This window comes from Hemitrygon akajei, chromosome 5 (genome assembly GCF_048418815.1).
Source record: "Hemitrygon akajei chromosome 5, sHemAka1.3, whole genome shotgun sequence".
Taxonomy (NCBI): domain Eukaryota; kingdom Metazoa; phylum Chordata; class Chondrichthyes; order Myliobatiformes; family Dasyatidae; genus Hemitrygon; species Hemitrygon akajei.
This window is the reverse complement of record NC_133128.1, coordinates 33,038,869-33,065,611: the sequence shown is the minus strand read 5'-3', so window position 1 is coordinate 33,065,611 and position 26,743 is coordinate 33,038,869. Positions and strand designations below refer to the sequence as shown.

Sequence of the window (26,743 nt, the reverse complement as noted above, 5' to 3'; positions counted from 1 at the left end):
ACAGTAGACCAATAAAATTGATGAGTAGTTCACAGAGGTCCAATGAAATTGTACGATAAATCAAGCGCACTTTCACGATTAAATTATTGTAAATCAGTCATTTGTACTCACCCTCATCAACATGGAAAACACTCGAAGAAGAGCATTGTGCTGCCTTTATGGCAGTTATTTAGTTTATATTTTCGCTTAGTAATTCATTTGTTAGTATTTTCTAGTTAAAGTTAGAAGTGTTTTAAGTATATTTGTTTTCTGTACTACATCCCGGAATGCTATGACGTCACATCCGGTTTCGCCGCGTCTTGTGGGGAAAATACCGGTTTGCGATAAATGGAAAGGAGGGGGCGAGCGCATTAGACCCGCGCGAGAACGCTGCAAACATATGATGCAGCTTTTAAGTTAAAGGCGATCAATAACTTTTCCTGGTAGGCTGCAGTATATATTTTTTTACCAGTCGTTAGGAGATATTGGAATGTTGTTCGTGCACTGTTCAGTAAAAAAGTATACGCAACGTAATTTGTGTGTTACCGATACGTATGTATATTTAAAAGTAGCCGTGTTACAGGCACGGTTCGAAAAAAAGCATTTGCAATATGTATTTGTTTATGTTACCATACGGATTTAATTAAAAGTTAAAAAATCCTCACGTGTAATATCTTTCTGTGTAAATATCTCATATTACAACGTGGGACACCTGCGGCCGAAAATCCGGTGCAGCTTGTACAAGTACAAAATTGATTTTCTTTCTAAAATTAGAGCCTGCAGCTTTTAATCAGGTGCGCTCTGTAGTCCGGAATCTACGGTAATTAAAACAAAACTGGAGTTACATTGTTTATTACTATTTGCTATTATATAAATCATATTGAGACAATTTCTGAAAAAAATGAGGTATTACTGCAAAATAATTAGGAGCTGGTGCTAGGGCCTATTTTTTTTTAAATTTCACCTTCCTCCCAATTACCCAGAATGGCTGCCAGCTTGCCCTTGTACCTCTACACCTGTTGTGCAAGGGCTTAATGATATACCAAAGTGGCCTATGCCCACACCCACTCAGAAAATAATTAGTGTGTAATGGGCCAGATAATCCAGCTGTATTTCTCATTCAAGCAGTTAGTATGCATGCATTCTTTATTTTTGCGTTTGATATTTTACTGAACTGCTCTTCTTTTATGGCATGGGTCTGAGCTGGTGAAGACAGAAACAACATAATTTCTATTTCTCTACACTAAAAACAAGCAAAAATACAAATACATTTCAATGCCCTTTCCCTCTAGATATTAACCTGCCAGCATTTTCCAAAGAACAAAATGAAACAGTGGATTTTGGTTAAGTGGGACACATCGGGATTAGTATATTTTGGCCCAATTAAGCAGCTGCCCCAATTAGCCAAAGTTTCATTAGAAATAGCTATAAAGTATAAAAAAAGACAAACTACTATTTAACTGAGTAGCAATTTAAGAAATATAGTACAAATTAGAATACTACCAATGCTACCACAATAGTACAAAACTGTGTATTAGTTCCTAATAATTATCGACACAGTAATTCATCCATGCTGTGTATAGAGTCCAGGGAGGGGTAAGGTGAAGGGGCTGGTTGGGTCTATTCTGGGGCAGCTAACTCAGCTTTGGTCCCCACTGAACACTCACCTCTCACTGGTGGCTCCAAGCAGCTGTTTTGCATACAGCAGTGACCACACCCGGTACTCCACTCCGACAGGTGGGCTAAACCAGGTGAAAGTAGCTAGTGGGCCTCATACCTCAGTGAATGGGAATATCCCTGTCCTAGCATGTGAAGTCAGCTCCAGCAGACAGGACAGATGAGATAAACAGTAAGATCCAGCAGTCAAAAGGTAGTCCTACAACACTTTGTGGAGAGTGAAGGGCAGGATAACACACAGAAGTCATGGTTATCCACTGAAACCAAGAAAGATCCTAGTCTGTGATGACTACATGTACCACTGGACCCAGACTTTGAAGGTCAAGAAAGTGGAATTGTCTCAGTACAACAGCCTTTCCACTTTAAAAACTCTCCTATACAAGTCATCAGATGCAATGGACAACCAATTCACTGCTGTTCCCTTCTTGTAAATGAACAAAATCAGTGCAGATACCTAGTGCAGATAATGGACTACCTTCATACAATGCTTTTGATGATTATGTCCTCCAAATCTTCAGTTTCATTGAAATATTCAAGTTGATTGTTGATACATTCAAATCCTTCATAGTTCCTAACATGTTGAAGTAATGAAATAGTTTCATTTTCATTCCCGGCTATTTCTGACATCTCCAAACCTGAATGCTTGAAACCGCAGTGAGCAAAGCCATTCTAAATTGTCGTATTGCTTATTTCTCTCCAACTATCAGTGACAAAAAATACTGCCTTTTGAACACAAACACTTGTGAATGACCCCGTTTTTAAAAAATGCTCTATCTAAGCATGGTGTACTGTCTAATGGCCACACAAGTTCACGTAACTAACTCTATTTAGAAATTGTTCGGCAACAGTCTCCTGTCCAAATTAAACAGCATAGTGTCCCAAATAAACAAAGGAAATCCCAGTTATTTTCTCAATTAGTCCTAAACAAGCAGTTTCACTGATTAACTGATCGACTAATTAACCAGAATCCACTGTTTTCTCAAATGAAAATTGATCCAGTCACTTGAAGAATAATGAAGGCAAGCATATTGAAGAATCTCCTAAACATCAAATAGCTCATCAATTTTTAACATTACCCAAATATTATTAGTTACTGGTAATTTTAAAACTTTTCACCTATCATACGAAATTCTGGTGAACAAGCAAAACTGTGTACTTAAAATTGGAGTAAATATACTGAGAATATATAACAAACAGAGACATAAAACAGTACCAACAATTACGTTTTACTACTGTGGCTTCAAATGGGTGGGATTGGGGTCTTTAGAACACTTTGTTATGTCTAAACAAGAATAATCATTTACTGCATTTATTATAATTACACTAAAATGAAGCACTCTTCACATGACATTCTTGGAAAGGATTCAAGATACAACTTTAAAGCCAAAATATGCCTTTCATTCATGTAGGTCAAGAGATTTCCCACAGAAAATAATATAGCTAAACTATCGGACTAACTGTACAGAAACTATAGAATGAAAAACGAGAGAAGTCTTGGATCAGTCAGCAACAGACAAATTTAAAAATATATCAAACAATATGCCCTATAAAAAGTATATTTCTTATCAATGTATAATCATTCAATGTGATTAAGCTCATTCAGAATAGATTAGTGTAACATTAAATGTGGTGTATTTGGATTTCAAGAAGGCAAATGTTAAGGCAACAATGCAGAGGATTGAGAAAAGACATGGTCATACATTGGGGCATAGATAATACAAAACGGATTGGATAAAAAGGGACACTCAGAGAGGTTATCGATAACTAGTTATGTGTTACAGGGATCAGTGCTTGTTCCTCAACTACTTACAATGTATATTGAAGATCTGACAAAGACAAAGTATACTGTGTCCTGATACAAAGGTAAGTGATTTAGCAATTTGTAAGGAGGGCATGGAGACCCTATAAAAGGGACACAGATCAGTTAAATGAAAGAGAAGGAAGTTGCCAGAAAGTAAACTGTTTTCCAATCTACAAGGAAGAATGATAAAGCAATTATTTAAATAGGGACTACAAAATGATGACCTCACAATCTACCTCATTATGATCTGATACCTTATTGTCTGCCTGTACTGCAGTCCCTCTATAGCTATTGCACTTTATTTCCCATTCTGCTATTGCTTTAACTACCTGAATTCATTGTTTTCTACACATCTCCAGATTCTGAATGGACAATGAAAGTATGATCAGCACCTCAGTATTTTCCCTCTCTTTTTTGCACAACTTATTTAATCTATATATATTTTTGTTGGAATTTATAGTTTTTATTACTGTGTACTGCAAGGTACTACTGTTGCTGCAAAACAAGAAATTTCATGACAAATGTCGGTGATAGTAAACCTGACTCTGAGTTGAATGACTTAATCTGTATGAACAAGCTTTTCACTGTACTTTGATATATGTGACAATAAATCAATTCCAAAGGGACCTGAGGTTCCTAGTGCATGAAGCACATAGGGTTGGGATGATGGTGCAGCAAATAATTCAGAAGGCTAACAGAATATTACAGTTCTATAAAACTGTAGTTAGACCACATTTGGAATATTGTGTTCTGGTTCTGGAAAGCTGTGGAAGATTTACAGTGGGTGCAGAGATTAACTGGGATGCTACCAAGGTGGAAGGGATGTCTTATGAAGATAGGCTGAGTGAGCTAGGGCTTTCATCTTTGAAGTAAAGGAGAATGAGGTGACTTGATAGAGATGTACAAGATAATAAGAGGCATATCTCACATGTTTATAGAAAATATTCGAGGATCGATTATAGTCGACCCTCACCTCTTGCCTAGTGTCAAGAATTGTGAATATGATGCTATTGCTATATCTGATCATGCGCCTTTGAGTTTGCCTTCAAATTCGAAGACGTTGTCCTTGTCCGCCCACCTTGGCACCTATCCCAAACATTATTGCAAAATTCTGACTTTGTTAGTTTTATTGAAACCCAGATAAAATAATTTTTTCTTTTTAATGATACAAGGGGATATGTCTAAATTAATCGTATGGGATACATTTAAAGCATTTTTACGTGGTCAGATTATTTCTTATTCAGCTAAGCTTAAAAACCAGACTAAAGTAGAATTAGATAAGATTTCAAAACAAATTAAAGATTTAGATAATATTTATGCGATTTCCCCTAATATTGACTTATTTAAACAAAGGGTGGAACTTCAATCACAATATAATTTATTATTAACTTATCCTATTGAAGGCTACTTGCTTAAGCTAAAAAGTCAATCTTATATGTTTGGAGATAAAAATAACAAACTGCTTGCATCTCAATTAAAAACGGCAAGAGCCAAAAGGCAAATTTTGAAAGTCCGTAGGAAAGACGGCACCCTGGCTTGGGAATATGAAGAAATTAATAAGATTTTTCAAGATTTTTATACTGAATGTTATAAATCTCAATTTCCAGTGGATTTTTCTAAAATGAATGCTTTTTTTTTTTACGAAAGATTGCTTTTCCTCAAATTTCTGTTGAGGATCAAAAAACTCTTGATGCTCAAATTACTGAAGCCAAAATTCATAAAGCTATTTTTTTTTTCAATGCAATCTGGTAAGGCCCCTGGACTTGATGGCTACTCTAGAATTCTATAAAAAAATTCAGAAAATTGCTTTCTCTGTATATGTTGGAACTGTTTAAGGACTCTTTTGTGAAAGGTGATTTACCCTTTACTTTTTATTAGGCTTCTATTTCTTTAATTCTTAAAAAGGATAAAGATCCTACTGATTGTGCCTCATATAGACCTATTTCATTATTGAATGTTGATGCTACAATCCTGTCAAAGATAATGGCCAAATAGTTGGAAAATATTTTGGGTAAAATTATTTTTAAAGATCAAACAGGATTTATAAAGGGTCGTTATTCCTTTTCAAATGTTCCGAGATTATTTAATATTATATATTTGTCTTCTTTTAAAACTCCACAATGCCTCGTCTCTTTGGATGCTGAAAAAGCGTTTGATCCAGTCGAATGGAAATAATTAATGTTTTAGGGCAATTTGGTTTTGGTGTTAATTTTAATAATTGGATTAGAATCATATATAAAACTCCTATTGCTACTGTTATTACTGATAATTGTAGATCCCCTTTTTTCCAGCTTTCACGGGGAACAAGGCAGGGTTGTCCTTTGTTGCTTAACTTAATATTAGAGCCCCTTGCTATTGCTCTTCACGAAGCTAAATATATTCATGGGATTTTTGTGAATGAGACCATTCATAAGATTTCTCTTTATGCTGACGATTTACTGGTTTATATATCTAATCCTGAGGAATCTATCCCTGCCTTGCTAAAACTATTCAATTAATTTGGAGATTTTTCAGGATACAAAATTAATTTTAATAAAAGTGAACTGTTTCCTTTAAATGAATCTGTTTCTATATATGATAACACTCCTTTCAAAGTTATGGATTCCTTTAGATATCTAGGCGTTATAATCACTAAAAAATATAAGGATCTTTATAAAGCTAATTTTATTCCCTTGGTTGATTCTATGAAGTATTTATTTAGCAGATGGAACCCACTTACATTTTCACTTGCTGGCCGCATCCATATAGTCAAATTGATGATTTTACCAAAATTTTTATATTTATTTCAGAATATCCCTGTTTTTTTGACTAAGAAGTTTTTTGATCGAGTTGATTCTATTATCTCATATTTTATCTGGAATGATAAAAGACCAAGAACTGGTAAATGTCACTTACAAAAATTGAAAAAGGACGGAGGTCTTGCTTTGCCTAATTTAAGAATGTATTACTGGGCTGTTAATGTGCAATATATGTCCTTTTGGTTATACTGGGTTGATAAGAATGAGTGGCCAATTTGGGTAGATTTGGAATTGAAAGCTGTGAAATAGTTGTACATAACCTCATTATTGTGAGCTGCTCTACCTATACAGTTAGCTAAAGTTGCTAATTTAAATTTATACCCTGTGATAAAGTATCCTTTACAAATTTGGCTCCAGTTCCGTTATTTTTTTAATCTTAAAAAAATTTAAGCTTTGTAGTTTAATTTATCAAAAATATTTTTTAAGCCTTGAGTGATCCAATTTTTTTATTTTGAAAAAATAAAGATATTACCGTAGATGTCGGATTATAAGCCGCTACTTTTTTCCCACATTTTGAACAGCTTTGAACACTGCGGCCTTTACTACGGTGCGGCTAATGCATGTTTTTTTTTCATGCCGCCAAAAACATTTTGCCTCATAACAGTAGACCAATAAAATTGATGAGTAGTTCACAGAGGTCCAATGAAATTGTACGATAAATCAAGCGCACTTTCACAATTAAATTATTGTAAATCAGTCATTTGTACTCACCCTCATCAACATGGAAAACACTCGAAGAAAAGCATTGTGCTGCCTTTATGGCAGTTATTTAGTTTATAATATTTTTGCTTAGTAATTCATTTGTTATTCTAGTTAAAGTTAGAAGTGTTTTAACTATATTTGTTTTCTGTACTACATCGCGGGATGCTATGACGTCACACCCGGTTTCGCCGCGTCTTGTGGGAAAAATACCGGTTTGCGATAAACGGGAAGGAGGGGGGCGAGCGCATTACGCGAGCGGCATTAGATCTGAGCGAACGCTACTTTTAAGTTAAAGGCGATCAATAACTTTTCCTGGTAGGCTGCAGTATATATATTTTTTACCAGTCGTTAGGAGATATTGGAATGTTGTTCAGTAAAAAAGTATACGCAACGTATATTTAAAAGTAGCCGCGTTACAGGCACGGTTCGAAAAAAAGCATTTGCAATATGTATTTGTTTATGTTACCATATGGATTTAATTAAAAGTTAAAAAATCCTCACGTGTAATATCTTTCTGTGTAAATATCTCATATTACAACGTGGGACACCTGCGGCCGAAAATCCGGCGCGGCCTAAAATCCGGTGCGGCTTGTACAAGTACAAAATTGATTTTCTTTCTAAAATTAGAGCCAGCGGCTTTTAATCAGGTGCGCTCTGTAGTGCGAAATCTACGGTAATTCTTTTTTGGATCCATTTAAAGAAGAGACTGATGTCTTTTGAACAATTAGTTGATAACTACTCTCTTTCATATTCACACTTCTTACAATACCTTCAAGTTAGACATTTCTTTAAGTAAGTTTCCTTGCATATTAGAGGCCGACCTGTTAGATACTATTATGAGTATGAACCCTTTGATGAAGAGTTCTATTGGAAGAATTTATAATTTATTATTACAATGGGATAAGCACACTTTTATAACAGAGGACTGGATGCGGATCTTGAAGTTGGTTAACTCTTCCGATTTGTGCTAGCCATTCATTGATTCAATTTAAAATTGTACATCATTACTATTTGATGAAGCAGAGATGGTCTAAAATCTTTCCTAACGTTAATAGTTACTGTGATAGATGTAAAACTGAGACAGCTATACTGACACACGTGTTTTGGTCTTGTTCTATACTAGAACAGTTTAAGAAGTCAGTTTTTTCTACAATTTCTAAAGCACTTAAAATTAATTTACAACCTAACAAATTAACTGTGCTCTTTGGAATAATACCTCAAAATATCCATGGTATTTCTTTGACTGACCAACATGTTATTGTGTTTGATACATTGATAGCTAGGAGGGACATTCTGTTGAAGTGGAAGGATACGTCAGCTCCCACTCTGTCACAATGGTTCTCTCAAGTGATGTTATGTCTTAGTTTTGAGAAAATTAGAAGTTGAACCTATGTTTGATTTTGAAAAAAGATGGGGTTCATTTGCTTGTTATTACCATTTGAGTTAATTGATAGATTTCCTCCACGATCTAATTGTAAATTTTGGTATAATTTTTTTTTGCTGATGGTTTATTTATCTTTAAGAAGCTTTAGGTGTGACACACGGCTCCGGGGTTGAACACCTCATGGGTTCTTTTTTCTCTCTCACTTTTTTCTTGCTTTAATAGGGTTTTTTCCTTTTCTTCTCTTTCTTTTTGTGCCACCATATGTTTCAATCCTTAATATTATTTTTTTTCCCCTTTGAGACATTGTAAGTGTTACTTACTTCGATGTACTCTTGTTATTTTGGATAATAATAATAATAATAATAAGATTCGAAAAGAAAGAAAGATAATAAGAGGCATAGATAGAATGGATAGTCAGAGATCTTTTCCCCTCAGGGCAGAAATTGCTAAATACAAAGGGTCAAAGGGTTGGAGAGAAAAGTATAGGGGAGATATCAGAGGCAAGTTCTTTACAGAGAGTGGTGGACACATGGAAAGCCCTGTCAGAGGCAGAGGCAGATACTTGAGGCGCTTAAGAATTTCTTAGATATGCACATGGATGATAGAAAAATAGATGGTTATGTCAGAGGGAAGGGCTAGATTGATCTTAGAGTAGGTTAAAAGCTCTGCACAATATTATAGCTAAAGGGTCTATACTGTGTTGTAATTTTCTATGTTCTAATGTTGGCTTTTATTGAAAGGGGCACAAGATATTAAAATAGGAGGGTTTTGATGTTTTAATGTAAACTTCCAAGGCATTGCACCTGGAGTGCTGCATACAGTTTGGTCTCCATGTTTAAGGATAAATATGTGTGCAGTAGAGAAAGTAGACACCCAAGATGGCACTGGCGAGACAAGGTGACGTTTTGCAGACATCAAGCAAAACTACAATTTTATTAAATAGACTTTTTTCAGAACTACAATCACTGCAATCCCTAGCATGTAATTTTCCTTTGGGAGTTGTGCTTCTGAACCATCTGTACAACCCAGCGTTTTTGCAGTATCTTCAAGTATTTGGTGAACAGAATTCTTGAGAGTGCAGGTACAACCACAGCAGCATTGTTGGAGCAGACTCCGGGCCAGACTGAAACTTCAGGGCAGTTTAATAGGGTGGGGCCCGGGCCAAAGAGGAGAACGTGAACCAATGTTCAGCCAATTTCAGAATCAGGTTTAGTATCACCGGCATTATGTCGTGAAATTTGTTATCTTTGTGGCATCAATACAATGCAATACACAATAATAGAAAAAAAACATGAATTACATTAAATATATTTATTAAATTAGTACAAAAATAGAAATAAAAAATAGTGAAATAGTGTTCATGGGTTCAATGTCCATTCAGAAATTGGAAACGCTGAGCCAGATTGAAAAGATTAAGGCATCAAGGCTGACGGCGACGGATGAACCTGTGTTCAGCGCACTACTCCTTGGAGCTTTACTTGTCTTATCACTGAACTGGCTATGTGGCTGTGGCCTGCAGCCGTTGGCACTCGTCTCAGTGCTGTGGCTGTGCACTCATATTTGAGAACTGTGCAGTTCATGTTCTGTGTATTATTTGTTTGCATGATTTGTTCCTTTTTAACACATTAAATGTTTGATAGCCTTTGTTTGTTGTGTGAGGTTTTTATTTTATGAATTCTATTGTGCTTCTTTGTTTTGTGGCTGCCTGCAAGAAGATGAATCACAAGGTTGTATATGGTATGCATACTTTGATAATAAATGTACTTTGAGCTCTGAAATGCAGAAGTTCACTTAGTTGATTTCTGGAATGAAGGGTTGATGACTTAAGAGAACTTGAACAGGCTCGTCCATTGAAATTGAGAAGAATGACAGAAATTTATAAAAAGGGTTGACAGTTTCATCATTTATCAAAAAGTTCTGCTGTTTTATTAAATCAATTTTATACAGTAGATTTGGCTTGAAAGTTTAATCAACATAACAATACTTTCAGAAGTTAAGACAGGGATAGAACATTTCTCAGTTGTAATATAAACAAAAAAGAGACAGTACATACAGTGAATCATTTTAAAGAAAGAAAAATGTTAAACAAAGTTTTGGCAGACCCCCAACAGAAAATTAGGCGTGCTTATTCTGCACAAGTTTACAATAAAGCCTCACACCATGAGCAGAAGTAGGTTCATTACTCAAATACAGCAAAAGAAAAATCAGATTTAAACCACAAATGTAATTTTTGTGGAAAATATTATTATTTGCCCAGAACTTTGATCCACATTGAACCATCAGAAGTATATTAGATTTTAATGGTAAAAGCTGTCTCAAAACATTTTTTAAAATAGTGTTTCTTTTAATGTATTATCTTAAGTATTAGGGTCATAATTTTAAAATTATTTCAATGATCATAATGTGTGAATGTACAGGTTGTTCTGTACCACCCACAACCAGTTGGCTAAGAAAATTACCATTGGCTAATTTGTCACCAATTACACAGCTTGTAGTCCACTTCAAATCAGTGATACTTTAATAAGCATCAGATGGACTTCATTCAATGCTTACATGCTGACAAAACTATGTCCATTCTGAAATTTAAAGAAACACCCATAACTAACTGAAAAATATCACTCAGCAGAAATAAAAAGAATTTTTCTAGCATGAGGCACTATGTATCAGCATCATCTTGATCCAAATGGTGAGAGCTGTCTTTGATAGCACTTCAGGTGCTCAAATTAGACTACAAGGCATCAGCAGGAGTTGATCATAATTGCTGCCCTACTAGAATACACTTGGCTGTCTTTAATGGAAGGTAAAGCTGGAAGCAGAGCTTTGCCTTCAGTCAAAAGCTGTAAACAATTTATATAAATGTTTAAATACCTCAAGCATTCTGAGACTTCTAAAATCGACTAAAATTAAGTAATCTCAACAACAGCCCTAACAATGGGCTCTACAAATTCAGCAGTTTGTCTGTAGGAGTGAGGAAACACTGGAGTTTCAACAAATGATAAGCTGATCCCAGCCAGCAAGATTTATTCCACCTGGCTCACATACTTTCCATTAATTTATCTTCAATGTTTTCATGTTTCTGTCCCCACCACTCCCCTCACCCCTTCCCTACCATCTCCTAACTTAAGCTCATTATTGTTCAACAGTATTCCAATTGCACACCATTCTGCTTTCATTAGCAAACTAAAATTTCATTTACAAATATTCACTAAACTAGATGCCATTTAGCAAAATCATGCAGAAGCAGGCACAAATTCAGCTAATCTGAGGCACAATGTGTACACAACAGACAGGCTGGATTTGCATTTTCTGAGACAAATACAGGCAGTCCCCAGGTTACGTATGAGTTCCGTTCCTGAATCCGTATTTAAGTCGGATTTGTACATACGTCAAGTACATCCGGTATTATTTAGCGTCAAACGTTTGTCTTAGTATATAGTATATATTTTACCTTTCTATGCATGTAAAACACTTAAGAAACATATGTACTCCAATAATTAAACCACTGCATTGCTTAGTAATAATTGTAGCTTTCATCGGGGCAGGGCCTTTCAAATGCTCCATTATTCTCACTTTATCCGTTATCCTTTAAAATTGTTCCAATCGTTGACCAACTGTAGCCTAACGTTTTTCTAATGACCAATGGCGTTTCACCTCTTTCCAAACGCTTTATTATTTCCACTTTATTTTCAATCACGATTGCTTCCCGTCAATGGAACACTGCAGGCAGCGGGTCCTGACCTCCTCCAGCTCCTGAGGTCTGCTGGGTCTTAAGGACCACCGCACACTGTCAACGGAACAGAAACACTGCGGGCAGCGGGTCCTGAGCTCCACCAGCTCTTGAGGTCCGCTGGGTCTTAAGGACCACCACACACCGTCAACGGAACAGAAACACTGCGGGCAGCGGGTCCCGAGCTCCACCAGCTCTCGAGGTCCGCTGAGTCTTAAGGACCACCACACACCGTCAACGGAACAGAAACACTGCGGGCAGCGGGTCCCGAGCTCCACCAGCTCTCGAGGTCCGCTGGGTCCTAACGACCACCACACTGAGACAGGCTGAATGGGACAAGTGGGGGCTGTGTTGGGTTTGCGTATTTGATCATCCACAATATTCTGCATGGGAATTTAAACTGGAGGTGGCAGTGTTTTTTTTTACGAGGTCAAGTTGTGAGTTCGATATCAACCCGGCACGGATGGTACGGGAGTCACTGGATCGACATCAACCCGGCACGGAAACCTCCGTTCTCCAGCCCAGCGCTGATCTCACTGCGCCACCAGCCGACCGGAAAAAGGGGGGGGGGGGGGGGGGGGGGTGAATCTTGCTAAGAAAAATTTAAGCCAAATCCAAAGTTACACACTCAACACAGTGTCAACGACAACGACTTAAAATGGTGGACGGCATCGCGATCCGACTTAAAATGGCGGACAGCGTCCTCCTTCCTCGGTTCGTAAGTACAAGTTGTTCGTAAGTTGGACATTCATAACTCGGGGACTACCTGTATTTACTTCACCTTCTCATGTAACATAGCAAAACCTCTACACATTTCTCATTGCTTAGTTTTTCTGGGTACAATAATTTTCTTCACAATATCATGTACATTATCAACTCTTAAGAGCCAAGAACAAACTGCTGGGAGAATTCAATGGTCAGATGAGCAGATCCAGGTCTACGTGAAGGCTCTCTCCTCAAAGCATTCACTGTCCAGTTCCCTCCACAGATGCTACCGGACCCACTGACTTCCTCCAACAGTTGGCTTTTTGCTTCAAATTCCAGCCACCTCCAGTCTCAAGTCTCTATAACTTTTACTATCTATTTAATTGCACTATACTACCTTATACTGATGATGTAGCTGATGTGCCATGAACTCCCTTCAACAAAGCTCCATGTTAAGTACACTAATAGTAATGTTCCCAATTTTATATATATCAATGAATGAAGTACACTTTGGGAAATTTTCAATACAGAATGCATTTTTAAATGAAAAAACCCCGTTGAAATCAGCAGTGCCCAATTCTTCGGCCAATAAATGAAATTTATATGGAGAAATTCACTGAGTTGATGTCAGTTCTATAAGCAAATACAACATTTTTCAATAATCCCGATCAAAATTTATTAGTTAACTTGCTAGAGACAGGAAAAGTAGATTTTTCAAAGGCACTTATTCAAAAGTCTTGAAAATAGCTGCACCTGAGAGAAATTATCTGACTTGACGCAAAACACAAGCATTTAACCATATAACAATTACAGCACTGAAACAGGCCATCTCAACCCTTCTAGTCCGTGCCAAACGCTTACTCTCACCTAGTCCCACCAACCTGCATTCGGCCCATAACCCTCCATTCCTTTCCTGTCCATATACCTATCCAATTTTACTTTGAATGACAATATCGAACCTGTCTCTACCACTTCTACTGGAAGCTCGTTCCACACAGCTATCACTCGCTGAGTAAAGAAGTTCCCCCTCATGTTACCCCTAAACTTTTGCCCCCTGACTCTCAACTCATGTCTTCTTGTTTGAATCTCCCCTACTCTCAATGGAAAAAGCCTATCAACGTCAACTCTATCTATCCCCCACATAATTTAAAACTAGATAACATATTACATTGTTGGATATAATGAAGTAGTAATGAAAAATCAAATAACTTTCAATTCTAATGTGATAAATTTCTAATTTGTTACTTCATCATTTCCAGTCCCAGGACGCAATAAAAAATTGCAAGAGCTTATTCTCAAAAGGTCTAATATTATCAAGATCATATATTTGAAATACGCTTATTTAGCAAACTATGCATTCATTTACTGCCGTGAATGTTGCTGTGTTAATTCTTTATCAATTAACAAATAACTAGATTACAAAAATGGACTCGTTAACTATTGCAATATATAATGCTCATCCAAACAGATCAGACCAACAACACAAACAAAAATGATGAAAATAAACATAATGAAAATAAATATAAGAAAATACACGTAAAGATGAAACATAAAAATGTGGATTATCTAATTACAAGTATTAATTGACACGCTCATCAAATTGTTATGATGAAGCAATGCAAAAGAAACTACTAGACATATTCTACATAAACTACTAGACATACTTGCAGACATATTCTAAGCACTAATGACAACTATACTGAACAAAGGACAAAATCATTAATAATGTACATTAATAATTCAATGCATTATCTTATTAATTTTCTATAAAGTATTCAAAAATATAAATTAGCTGATAATATGTGTTATGCAGCATACCTGGCAGGGCATGATGCCCTGGAATTCCACATCCCCTCTAACTTGGTATCCTGGGCCTCAGACCAAAAATCTACTGCCCCTCTACCCTGAATGCTACTTCTGATGCAACCCCACGCATTAATTACTGCCTGAGAGGTTACCTCAAAAACCAATGGATCATTGCTTTAGATACTTCTATCCTCACAAAACATTGACGAACATTTTGCAATAGTGTTACCTAAGATTATTGCACCAGAAGGGAGACCAGGAGACGAAGGGAGGACCTCTGTGATTTTTTTTAATGCAAGTGGGAGAGCAGGGGGAGAATGAATTATGGTATATTATGTCTGTCAGGGTACCCATTTTATAAGTAAACTACCGTAGATTCCGGACTACAGAGCGCACCTGATTAAAAGCCGCTGGCTCTAATTTTAGAAATAAAATCAATTTTTTAATTGTAAAGGCCGCACCGGATTTTAGGCCGCACCGGATTTTCGGCCGCAGGTGTCCCACGTTGTAATATGAGATATTTACACAGAAAGATATTACACGTGAGGATTTTTTTAACTTTTAATTAAATCCATATGGTAACAAAAACAAATACATATTGCAAATGCTTTTTTTCGAACCGTGCCCGTAACGCGGCTACTTTTAAATATACGTTGCGTATACTTCTTTACTGAACAACATTCCAATATCTCCTAACGACTGGTAAAAAATATATATACTACAGCCTACCAGGAAAAGTTATTGATCACCTTTAACTTAAAAGCAGCGTTTGCTCAGATCCAAAGCCGCTCGCGTAATGCGCTCCCTCCCTCCGTCCCGTTTCATCGCAAACCGGCATTTTCCCACAAGACACCGCGAAACCGGGTGTGATGTCATAGCATCCCGCGATGTAGTACAGAAAACAAATATAGTTAAAACTCTTCTAACTTTAACTAGAAAATGAATTACTAAGCGAAAATATTATAAACTAAGTAACTGCCATAAGGCAGCACAATGCTTCGAGTGTTTTCCACGTTGATGAGGGTGAGTACAAATGACTGATTTACAATAATTTAATTGTGAAAGTGCGCTTGATTTATCGTACAATTTCATTGGACCTCTGTGAACTACTCATCAATTTTATTGGTCTACTGTTATGAGGCAAAATGTTTACGAGGCGGCATGAAAAAAAAACATGCATTAGCCGCTCCGGATTAAAGGCCGCAAAGTTCAAAGCTGTTCAAAATGTGGGAAAAAAGTAGCGGCTTAAAATCCGGAATCTACGGTATTTGGCAGGCACGGTACAATCAGGCTATTGTAACCATCTGCATTGTCCGCTGAGGGTCACGGAAACTTTAACCTTCATCAATATCATCCGCTACAAAAGCACAACACAAAACAGTGATAGTAAAAGTCAGTATCTGTTTGGATTCCATTTTAAATACACTCAGTTCCTCACTTGCTGTGTGATTTGCTCATGTTTGATTGGTGTTCATACTTTGAGATGTTTTGTTGCACTTTCTACCAATGAGTCAAAAACATGCACCATGCATACTGATGACTAAAGGAAAAGGAGTGACCCACAACAGAAAATGCTCTACTGATTTCCAAATAGCAGGATTTTGTTGTAAGTGCTTCAAAATACCTCAAAACATGTGCAGACTTTTTATGTGCAAGTTTTGCATGAAAACAGATGCAAGTCTTCACTTTCAAGGCTTAAAATTTTTAAAACTTACTCTTCATCCACCAATTTCAACTTCCTTTCAGACTCTATCATCCTCTAACATCCCTCTCTATTTATCCAAATTAAACATATCAGTTCAAAGTCACACTGTTGTACCTATCCACCACTAAGGCCCAGATACCCAGTCACTTGATGTTTATGAGAGTGTATGCTGTCAGCAGGCTTTGTCAAAAACACTAGAGGTGAAACTTGCAGAAAAATAATGAACAAACATTATAAACTGCAAGATGCCGCACCTTATTTTGGAAATCGCTTTTCCCCTTTCTAGTCTGATGAGATCATCCACATTACACGACCAACTGAATGAATTAGGAGTTATTGCCTTTCTGGCAAATTATATAGCATTAAAAAATGACTGAAATTATAAACAAGTTATCTTGATTTTGTCTCAGCAGATAAGATTTAACTTACTACGACTGACCAGAATTTCCTTTTGCAGCACATCTATCTTGATTGTAAACTTTTCTCTACATCTGCCTAATGATACTGCTTCAGATTTATATCAAATTCTAATGCTTACAACATGAAGAAAGGTCTGGTTCAACTGAAAGCAACACAAATCACTATATTAAAGTTATATTCTGAAATGCCACTTACAGTGATGAATATCAAGTTGCACAGAGATTAGTTTTTAATTCTATGCATATGATTTTTATCCTTAGCCAATTAATTGTCTTTGGATAAATTTTGTTCCGAGTTAGAGTGCTTTCTTTCACCAAAAAGCACATGATTTACTCTGTACTTAAGTGTTATTAATCCACTAAAAGCAACATGAGTGCCACTTGGTGGAGCTCTGAACAACTGCAGGTGTGGAATCTGAAATTCATTAAGATTGTTTAATGTTATTTCCAGTACATCAAGTGTAAAGGAAAAGGCAATAATTGTTGTTCTGGATTAGATACAGCACAAAAAAAACCACAATAAGATAAAGAACACAATAATAATGAAAACACAATAAAGTACATAAAATAGCTGACATACATTGATTTTATGTCCACAAAATGATGTTGGCACAGAAGTATCTGGACATCAGGTGATTCTGACAGGAAATAATAAATTAGTGGTGGAGTATGGAGGGGTGAGTTAGTGGGAGATGTTGATCAACCTCAGTGCTTGGGGAAAGTAACTGTTTTTGAGTCTGGTGGTCTTGGCGTGGAAACTATGTAGCCTCCTCCCTGATGTGAGTGGTACAGTCGATCAGCAGGGTGTGTAGGATCCTTCATGATGTCACTGGCCCTTTTCTGGCACTTTTATCTATACATGTTCTTGATGGCAGGCAGGCTGGTGCCGGTGACGCATTGGACATTTGTGACTACCTGTTGTAGAGCCTTCCTGTCCACAGAAGTGCAATTTCTGTATCATTCAGTGATGTATGTAGGGATGCTCTCTACTGCACATCCATAGAAGGTCATGAGTATAGGCTCTTCACAGCCTCCTCAGAAAGCAGAGGTGTTGCTCCATGAAAAGTTGTGCAAGATGCGTACTCCCAAGAGTTTGAAACTCCTCACAATCAAATGTATTCAGAAGATTTGAGAAGTTCCAAGCTTGAAGGCAAACTAATTTTATTTTCATTTAAATTTAAACTTCTTTACCTTTGCAAAAGTATGCATAAAAATATTTAATTTATTACTTGGCAGTTTCAATACCAAAGTTTACAGAGCTACTCTGGATATGTGCATGGACACAGCTGAAGTCAGAAGTTTACATACGCTTAGGTTAAAGTCATTAAAACTCATTGTTTAACCACTCCACAGATTTCATATTAGCAAACTCTAATTTTGGCAAGACGTTGAGGACATCTACTTTGTGCATGACACGAGTAATTTTTCCAACAATTGTTCACAGATTATTTCACTTTTAATTGACTATATCAGAATTGCAGTGGGTCAGAAGTTTACAAACAAAATCAAAAGAAATCAGCCAAGACCTCAGAAAAAAAAATTATGGACCTCCACAAGTCTGGTTCATCCTTGGGAGCAATTTCCAAATGCCTGAAGGTACCACATTAATCTGTACAAACAACAGAATGCAAGTATAAACACCATGGGAACACACAGCCGTCATACCACTCAGGAAGGATACACATTCTGTCTCCTAGAGATGAACGTACTTTGGGTCAAAAAGTGCAAATCAATCCCAGAACAACAGCAAAGGACCTTGTGAAGATGCTGGAGGAAACAGGTAGACAAGTATCTAATCCACAGTAAAACGAGTCCTATATCGACGTAACCTGAAAGGCTGCTCAGCAAGGAAGAAGCCACTGCTCCAAAACACAGTTTGCAAGTGCACATGGGGACAAAGATCTTACTTTTTGGAGAAATGTCCTCTGGTCTGATGAAACAAAATTTGAACTGTTTGGCCATAATGTTATTGTTATGTTGGAGGAAAAGGGGTGAGGCTTGCAAACCGAATACCACCATCCCAACCGTGAAGCATGGGGGTGGCAGCATCATGTTGCTTTGCTGCAGGAGGGACTGGTGCACTTCACAAAATAGATGGCATCATGAGGAAGGAAAACTATGTGGATATATTGAAGCAACATCTCAAAACATCAGCCAGGAAGTTAAAGCTCGGTCACAAATGGGTCTTCCAAATGGACAATGACCCCAAGCATACCTCCAAAGTTGTGGCAAAATTGCTTAAGGACAACAAAGTCAAGGTATTGGAGTGGCCATCACAAAGCCCTGACCTTCATCCGACAGAAAATTTGTGGGCAGAACTGAAAAAGCGTGTGTGAGCAAGGAGGCCTACAAACCTGACTCAGTCGCACCAGTTCTGTCTGGAGGAATGGAACAAAATTCCAGCAACTTATTGTGAGAAACTTGTGGGAGGCTACCCAAAATGTTTGACTCAAGTTAAACAATTTAAAGACAATGCTACCAAATACTAACAAAGTGTATGTAAACTTCTGACCCACTGGGAAAGTGATGAAAGAAATGAAAGCTGAAATAAATCATTCTCTCTACTATTATTCTGACATTTCACATTCTTAAAATAAAATTGCGATCCTAACTGACCTAAGACAGGGAATGGTTTCTATGATTAAATGTCAGGAATTGTGAAAAACTGAGTTTACATGTATTTGGCTACGGTGTATGTAAACTTCTGACTTCAAATGTATAGACGTCATTTGCTTCCTGGTCAACTCAGTGTTAAAAGTTGCAGAACATAGATCATTTCAAACTTGGGGACCTGCAACCAATCAATGATGCATTTCTTATTTACATTTTTAAACCAACCCAACAATGATGACTGCAACATTTTCACATTACGGGAAGGAAATACTCAAGAGCATTCATCAGTCATAGAACACAGACTTCTTTTAATTTCACTGGAAAGTTTGTTGCAGAAAACACAATGTTCTATTCCAAGGCATTACAAAATCAGTAAGATAATTAATTTAAATTCATGTTCTCAGTATGAGAAGGCAATCTATGCTGAAACTATATCAAATAGTAGTCAACAGATGGTGAATTATAAACATTTCTGGGCAGAAAATTATTATCCAAATTATTCTCATAAAGAGGACCACAATCCTGTTGTGGTTTGGAGGCTTGCATGCCTCAATGACCCGGACAGCTATGTTGGCTGGAGTCGGGGCTTTATGGAATGACTTTTGGTTGTGCCAAACAGGTCAAAGGGTAGAGGTTGGACTGCGTGGTCTAACCGTCCTCCAGGTTTGGTGATTTAACTCAGGGCAAACAACACCAGCTGGTAAAAGAAAATTGTCATGGATCCAGCACTGAAGAATCCTTCTACATCTGAGTGCGATGCTATTCCTGAGTCTCCACCTGTGTCTTGCATGATTGACAATAGTAGAAACCGAGAGGAAGCTACTGACATGATGAAGGAAGCCCTGAATACCACCAGAGATGGAGGACCTTCAGTGCTGCCCTAAACATCCGCAGTGTAAAGAGCAATAAGTAAGTATGCTCATAAAGGTCAGTTGAAACAAATTTTTTGTTCAATTATTACAGGGTGGTGTGGTGTGACATTGAGGAAAGTTACTGAACAAAAAAGTGCCTCTGATGGCATTGTTTATGATGTGTGTAGTAGGTTGTATCTACCCAATTTTATAGTGCTTTTCAAGGATATTACCAGGAACATTGATGACAAGGCTGTGGATGGTGTTTACATAGACTTTAGCAAGGCATCTGACAAGGTCCCGCATGGGCAGTTCATCATGAAGGTTAAGTCGTTGGCATTCAACATGAGGTAGTAAATTGGATTAGATGTTGGCTTTGCGGGAGAAGCCAGAGAGTGGAAGTAGACGGTTGCCCCTCTGACTGGAGACCTGTGACTAGGGGAGTGCAGCAGGGATTGATAAACACAAAGTACACTACAGATGCTGTGGTCAAATCAAGATGTACAAAAAAGCTGGATGAACTCAGCAGGTCAGACAGCATCCGTTGAAAGAAGCAGTCAACGTTTCAGGTCGAGACCCTTCGTCAGGACTAAAGGAGGAGGGGGCAGGGGCCCTATAAAGAAGGTGGGGGGAGGGTGGAAAACCAATCAGAGGAAAGATCAAGCGGTGGGGGAGGGGAAGCAGGGAGGGTATAGGCAGGAGAGGTGAAGAAGGAATCTAAGGGGAAAGCACTATGGGTAGTAGTAGAAGGCAGAATCATGAGAAGTGATAGGCAGCTAGGAGAGGAGACAGAGTGAAAGTGGGATTGGGGGAAAGGAGAGGGTAAGTGCTACACCTGTCCCTACACCTCCTCTCTTACCACCATTCAGGGCCCCAAACAGTCCTTCCAGGTGAGGCAACACTTCATTTGTGAGTCTGTTGGGGTAATATATTGCATCCGGTACTCCCAGTGCGGCCTCCTCTACATCGGCGAGACCCGACGCAGATTAGGGGACCGCTTCGTCGAGACCCTATGCTCCGTCTGCCACAACAGACAGGATCTCCCGGTTGCCACTCACTTCAACTCTCCTTCACATTCCCATTCAGATATGTCCATACATGGGCTCCTCTACTGCCATGATGAGGCCAAACTACGGTTGGAGGAACAACATCTCATATACCGTCTGGGTAGTCTCCAGCCCCTTGGTATGAACATCGAATTCTCCAACTTCTGGTAATTCCCTCCCTCTCCCTTCCCCCATCCCACCTTCACTCTGTCTCCTCTCCTAGCTGCCTATCACCTCTCATGACTCTGCCTTCTTCTACTACCCTTAGTGCTTTCCCCTTAGATTCCTTCTTCACCTCTCCTGCCTATCCCCTCCCTGCTTCTCCTCCCCCACTCCTTGATCTTTCCTGATTGGTTTTCCACCCTCCCCCCACCTTCTTTATAGGGCCCCTGCCCCCTCCTTTAGTCCTGACAAAGGGTCTCGACCCGAAACGTTGACTGCTTCTTTCAACGGATGCTGCCCGACCTGCTGAGTTCATCCAGCTTTTTTGTACGTCTTGAGCAGGGATTGGTGTTGGGTCTGTTGTTTGGCATCTATATCAATGATTTGGATGATGTGGTTAACTGGATCAGCAAATTTGTGGAAGACACTAAGATTAGTGGTCAAGTGGTCAGTGAAGAGTACTATCAAAGCTTGCAACAAGATCTGGACCAGCTGGAAAAATGGGCAAAAAATGGCAGTTTTGAATTTAATGCAAATAAGTGTGAGGTGTTACATTTCGGTAGGACCAGGCAGTGTAGATCTTACACGGTGAATGGTAGGGTACTGAGGAGTTGCTGGAATCCACTGTTTTTTTAATAATACTTTTTAATGAGATTTGTACTTTTTAACAAATTCATGTATTTTTCACAGTATGTGGTGGTCTATCCCACTCACTGACTGAAAGCGGTATAGCAGCTAAACCAGCAGTTTATAACCTTTCTCATTCCTCCTTGGCTAAGTATTAGCACATTGATGTAATTGTTTTAATTATGTAGCCTATTAGCTTGTTTATTCCTATCTAAGGAATTTCTTATCTATAAAGGTGATGGATTTTTCAAAGGCACCAAATTTTCTGTGCTTTTCTTCATATTCACCCCTTTATATAGTTTGCTTCGTGTTTGTACTCTAAAATAAGCTGAAATCTTCAAATTAAGACCGTCTGTCATTCCTGACGCCAGAAGAACCCCAAGGATCAGAAAATAAACAGAGATCCAACAATTTGGTACCCAAACGCAGGATGATTACTTGAAGTTAAAGAAATGGACTGAGAAAGGAAGTTTTAAGCATGAAGCAGGGAGGTAGGACATTCCTCCATTCCTTGATTGTCCAAGAGTAAATACCTTCAGTATGTAATTTGTTTTACTTGTTGTGGATGTTTCGTAGTTGAACAAGCTGCGGTGAGCCAGTATAAATTATCGGAAATCCAGAGTCTGATATTATAGTCACAACAGAATTATTGTACGAGTTGTTGGACATGAGGCTGACAAAAGTTTTAAGATGTTTATTTGGTTGAAACCTGATATTAGAGTCACAACGGAATTGCGAGTTTTGTGAGATTTTTGACGTCTGAAAGTGAAGAGTACTCCTCAAGATCGAAACGAATACAATGGCCAAAGTTTTGAAATGGACCGGCAGGTCCCTCGAATTCCCAGCTGAAGTTAACAGAAATCTTAAGCGCTTACTTAACTGATACATATAAACAATACAGTTGGAAAAGAAATACAAAAGAAATGTGCTATTGATACCAAGTCTAGATCAAAAAGATGTGGTCAAGAACTAAACAAAACGGCTTGGCCTCTAGCAAACTTGACAAAGCTGCAAAGGCGCAAGCATATTGAGTTGCACGTCTAGACAAATACTTTAAAATGCGAACACACTGATCTAGAAAATCAATTGGTCGAAAAAGAAGAGGCATATTATGCTAAAATTGCAGTATGAAAAATACAATAAATCACCAAAAAGACACTGAACAGAATGGGTAAAAAGACAACATGAAAATTATGTCCATAGTCAAGAGCTCTGTGTCATGTTGAAAGGCAGCAAACACTAACTAGACCCAAGAAACAGCGATGCTTTTGGAACTCCAAGAAACTGCAAAATGACATTGACTCAACAGAGACCTCTAGTGGCTCAGGTGATGATGGCAGTAATGAGTAAAGATTTGCGTCAGTAAAAACTAGAGTGAAAACATGCAAGACTAATGATGGAGAGTATGAAAAGAAACAGATTTGTCATCAACCACCAGATCCAGAAAAATATGACAAATGGGCCAGGGGAGTTCCACATCTTTAAAAAGGAAGCTTAAAGACTTGGCTGAACTTCAACAAATTAAGAATATATACAATTTGCAACCATATGATGGCATTCAAATTTTAGCTACCATGCTAACAACTCAAGCTAAAAAAAACTAGTTGACACGGCAAGTTAAAGATAGTACTGGAGAGGATAAACAGGATTTACCAGCTGGTTGGGAAGCAATTAATACAGCATGATTAGAGGGACAAGGCCCAAGCTAGATTGATTGGAAGAAAGTAGTTGACTGGAAACAAAAGCCTTCAGAGGATGCTTCTGAATATGAAGTCTGCAATAGGACAGTTTGGCTCAGTTACTCACGAGTTCCAGGAATAAACAAAGATAATATTGAAGATGCTATATATGGCCCTCTCAAGTCAACTTATTTGGATGGTGTGAAACCAGATGTTACCAAAATGGTGAAGCTAACAAAAAAAAATTGGGAGTGGAACTGCTGTTTCCTACAGTGAACTGGTACTAGCTGCCAAACAGGTGGAACACTATACCTATGACTGAATAAGATTGGTACAGACGGGTCAATGGTCTGCACCTGCTAACCAAAAGAATAAGCAAAATTTGGATATGCAAATTATGTGGTAGAAGGGGACATCAGATTCGACCTTGTTAGTATAAGAAATCAACATCACCACAATGTCAACAGCAAGCTTACCCCTCACCTCACAAGGGAAGGAAAATGCTGACTGGACAGCACAAGTTCAGGACAATTGCAGATGCAATGGAGACGTTGTCAAAGCTGCAAAAAATACTTCACCAAAGTGCCAAGGAACACATTTCACTGGAATTGTTTGTTAAGAATTATGTCAACTGATAAATATTGAATTGTCTTTTCATTGCCCACATCATCCAGAGTCATCAGGACAAGTTGAAAGAATGAATGGCATCATTAAACAACAGCTGGTTAAGTATCACAAGGAAGGTGTATAATGGCTGACGGCTTTCTTTGGTTTTATGCAGCATCAGGGCAACCCCAAACAAGAAAACAAAATTGAGCCCATTTGAAGTGGTGACAGGGTGACCTATGTCACTACCAGAAGCTCTCGATCTCAGAGAGGCCAATGTACATATTATGTCAGATAGTTTAGTTGATTATTATGCAGTTTTTAAAATTATACTTTGTATAAGATTTGTACTTTTTAATAAACGCATGTCTTTTTCAGTGTGGTAGTCTATCTCCACTCACTGGCAGAAAGTGGTATAGCAGTTCAACTGACAGTTTATCACCTTTCTTATTGACACATACCTAAGTGATGTAATTGTTTTAATAACATAGCTTATTAGCTAATTTATTCCTATCTAAGGAATTTCTTATCTTATCTATAAAACTGATGGATTTTTCAGAAGCAAAATCGTTTCTTTAGCTTCTGTATTCTTTTGCCTCCACATTCACCTCTCGGCATTATTTATCAGCTCTATATTTAGTTTAGCAGTTGTATGTTTGATGGTAGTCTAAACTAAACTGAAATCTTGGAATTAAGATTGTTCGTCATTCCTAACTCTGGGAGGAATCAGAAAATAAACAGAAATCCAACAAGTTCCATAATTCATTGAAAGTGGTGTCACAGGTAGATAGGGTCGTAAAGAAAACTTTTGGTACATTGGCCTTCGTAGATCAAAGTACTGAGTACAGGGGTTGGGATGTTATGTTAAAGTTGTATAAGACCTTGGTGAAGCCTAATTTATAGTAGTGTATGCAGTTTTGGTCATCTACCTACAGGAAAGACATCAACGAGATTTCAAGAGTCCTGAAAATATTTACAAAGATTTTGCCGGGTCTGGAGGACCTGAGTTATAAGTTGGAACTTTATTCCCTAGAATGTAGAAGCTTGAGAGGAGATTTAATAGAGGTATACAGAGCTATGAGGGGTAATAGATAGGGCAAATGCAAGCAGGCTTTTTCCACTGAGGTTGGTTGAGAATACTACTAGAAGTCATGAGTTAAGGGTGAAAGGGGAACTGTTCCAGGGGAACATGAGGGGAAACTTCACTCAAAGGTGGATGCGGTTTTGATTTCAATTTAAGAGAAGTTTGGATAGGCACGTGTATATGGTAGGGGTATGGAGGGCTATGGTCCGGGTGCAGGTCAATGGGACTATGCAATTTAAATGGTTCGGCACAGACTAGATGAGCCAAAGGGACAGTTTCTGTCTTGCAGTTTCCAATGACTCTATGATGACACCTGCCTATAAATTTAGTTGCATAGGGTAAACAAATGCTATAATAATAAATACAATAATTATGGTAAGATGAGGGCTATCATTACTAAATTAGAAAGCCCCATGGGTTCATTGCATTAGCTTTATTACATTCTTCAGGTAAGCTCTATTTCAGTTCTGAGAAATGCTACATTGTTTGAAGCACAATTTTCAACCCAAAAAAATCAGTAAGTTGCTGGATGTTTTGAGAGAAGCAGTGAATTTTAAAGTCAACATTTAACCTTCGTTAGCTCTAGCAAAACAGATTATCAGGCCACTTTGCTCATTTGGTTTTTTTTGTGTGGATTAGCCGAGAAACAGGCCCATTGGCCCCACTCGTCCATGCTCACAAAGTAGCCTGCCTGAGCCAGTCCCATTTACTTGCGTTTGACCCATCTTTCCTTTCCATGTACATGTCTAAGTGTCATTTACTGTAAATGTTGTGATTGCATTTATGTCTACTACTTCCCCTGCAGCTTGTTCCACTTACCCACCCATCCTGTGTATGGAAAAAGTTGTTCTTCAAATACTCCCCCCTCTCACTTTAAATCTACACCTTCTGGTTGTAGACTCTCCTTATCTGGGAAATAGACTGTGACCATTCCTGTTATCTATGCCCTTCATGATTTTATTCCCCATACTTCTACAAGGTCAGCCTCCAATGCTCCAAAAAAAAACCCAGCCTATTATCTGTTTTAAGACCTCCTGCATCTCATGTTTATAATACAGAAATGTTCGAAGACATCACTTTTATTTTCCCTGAATTCCCTTGATTAAATTACCTTCTCCACAGTAAATACAGATAAAAACTACTTATTTAAGATCTTACACATTTTTCTGTGCTCCCCTGTGATCCTTAACTGTCAGAGGATTATTCCAAGGGACAGCAATAAAACTAAATCGATGCTTAAAAGGAAAGGAAAAAAGTAGTAAGCAGATGCAAATGAAAAAAATTAATACAGTTTCCAGGCACTTTTTCAGTGCCTTTTCACTTTTTCAGAATAACAAGACTTATTCAGATATCCTTCAGAACACTACATTTA

At 37.9% G+C, this 26,743-nt stretch overlaps 1 protein-coding gene across 3 annotated transcripts in view; it reads right to left on the bottom strand.

The window, feature by feature from the left end:
- The window catches only part of tfg (trafficking from ER to golgi regulator), a 114,907-nt gene that overhangs the window by 51,029 nt on the left and 37,135 nt on the right, over positions 1–26,743 (bottom strand). The gene's annotated exons all lie outside the window — the stretch shown is intronic.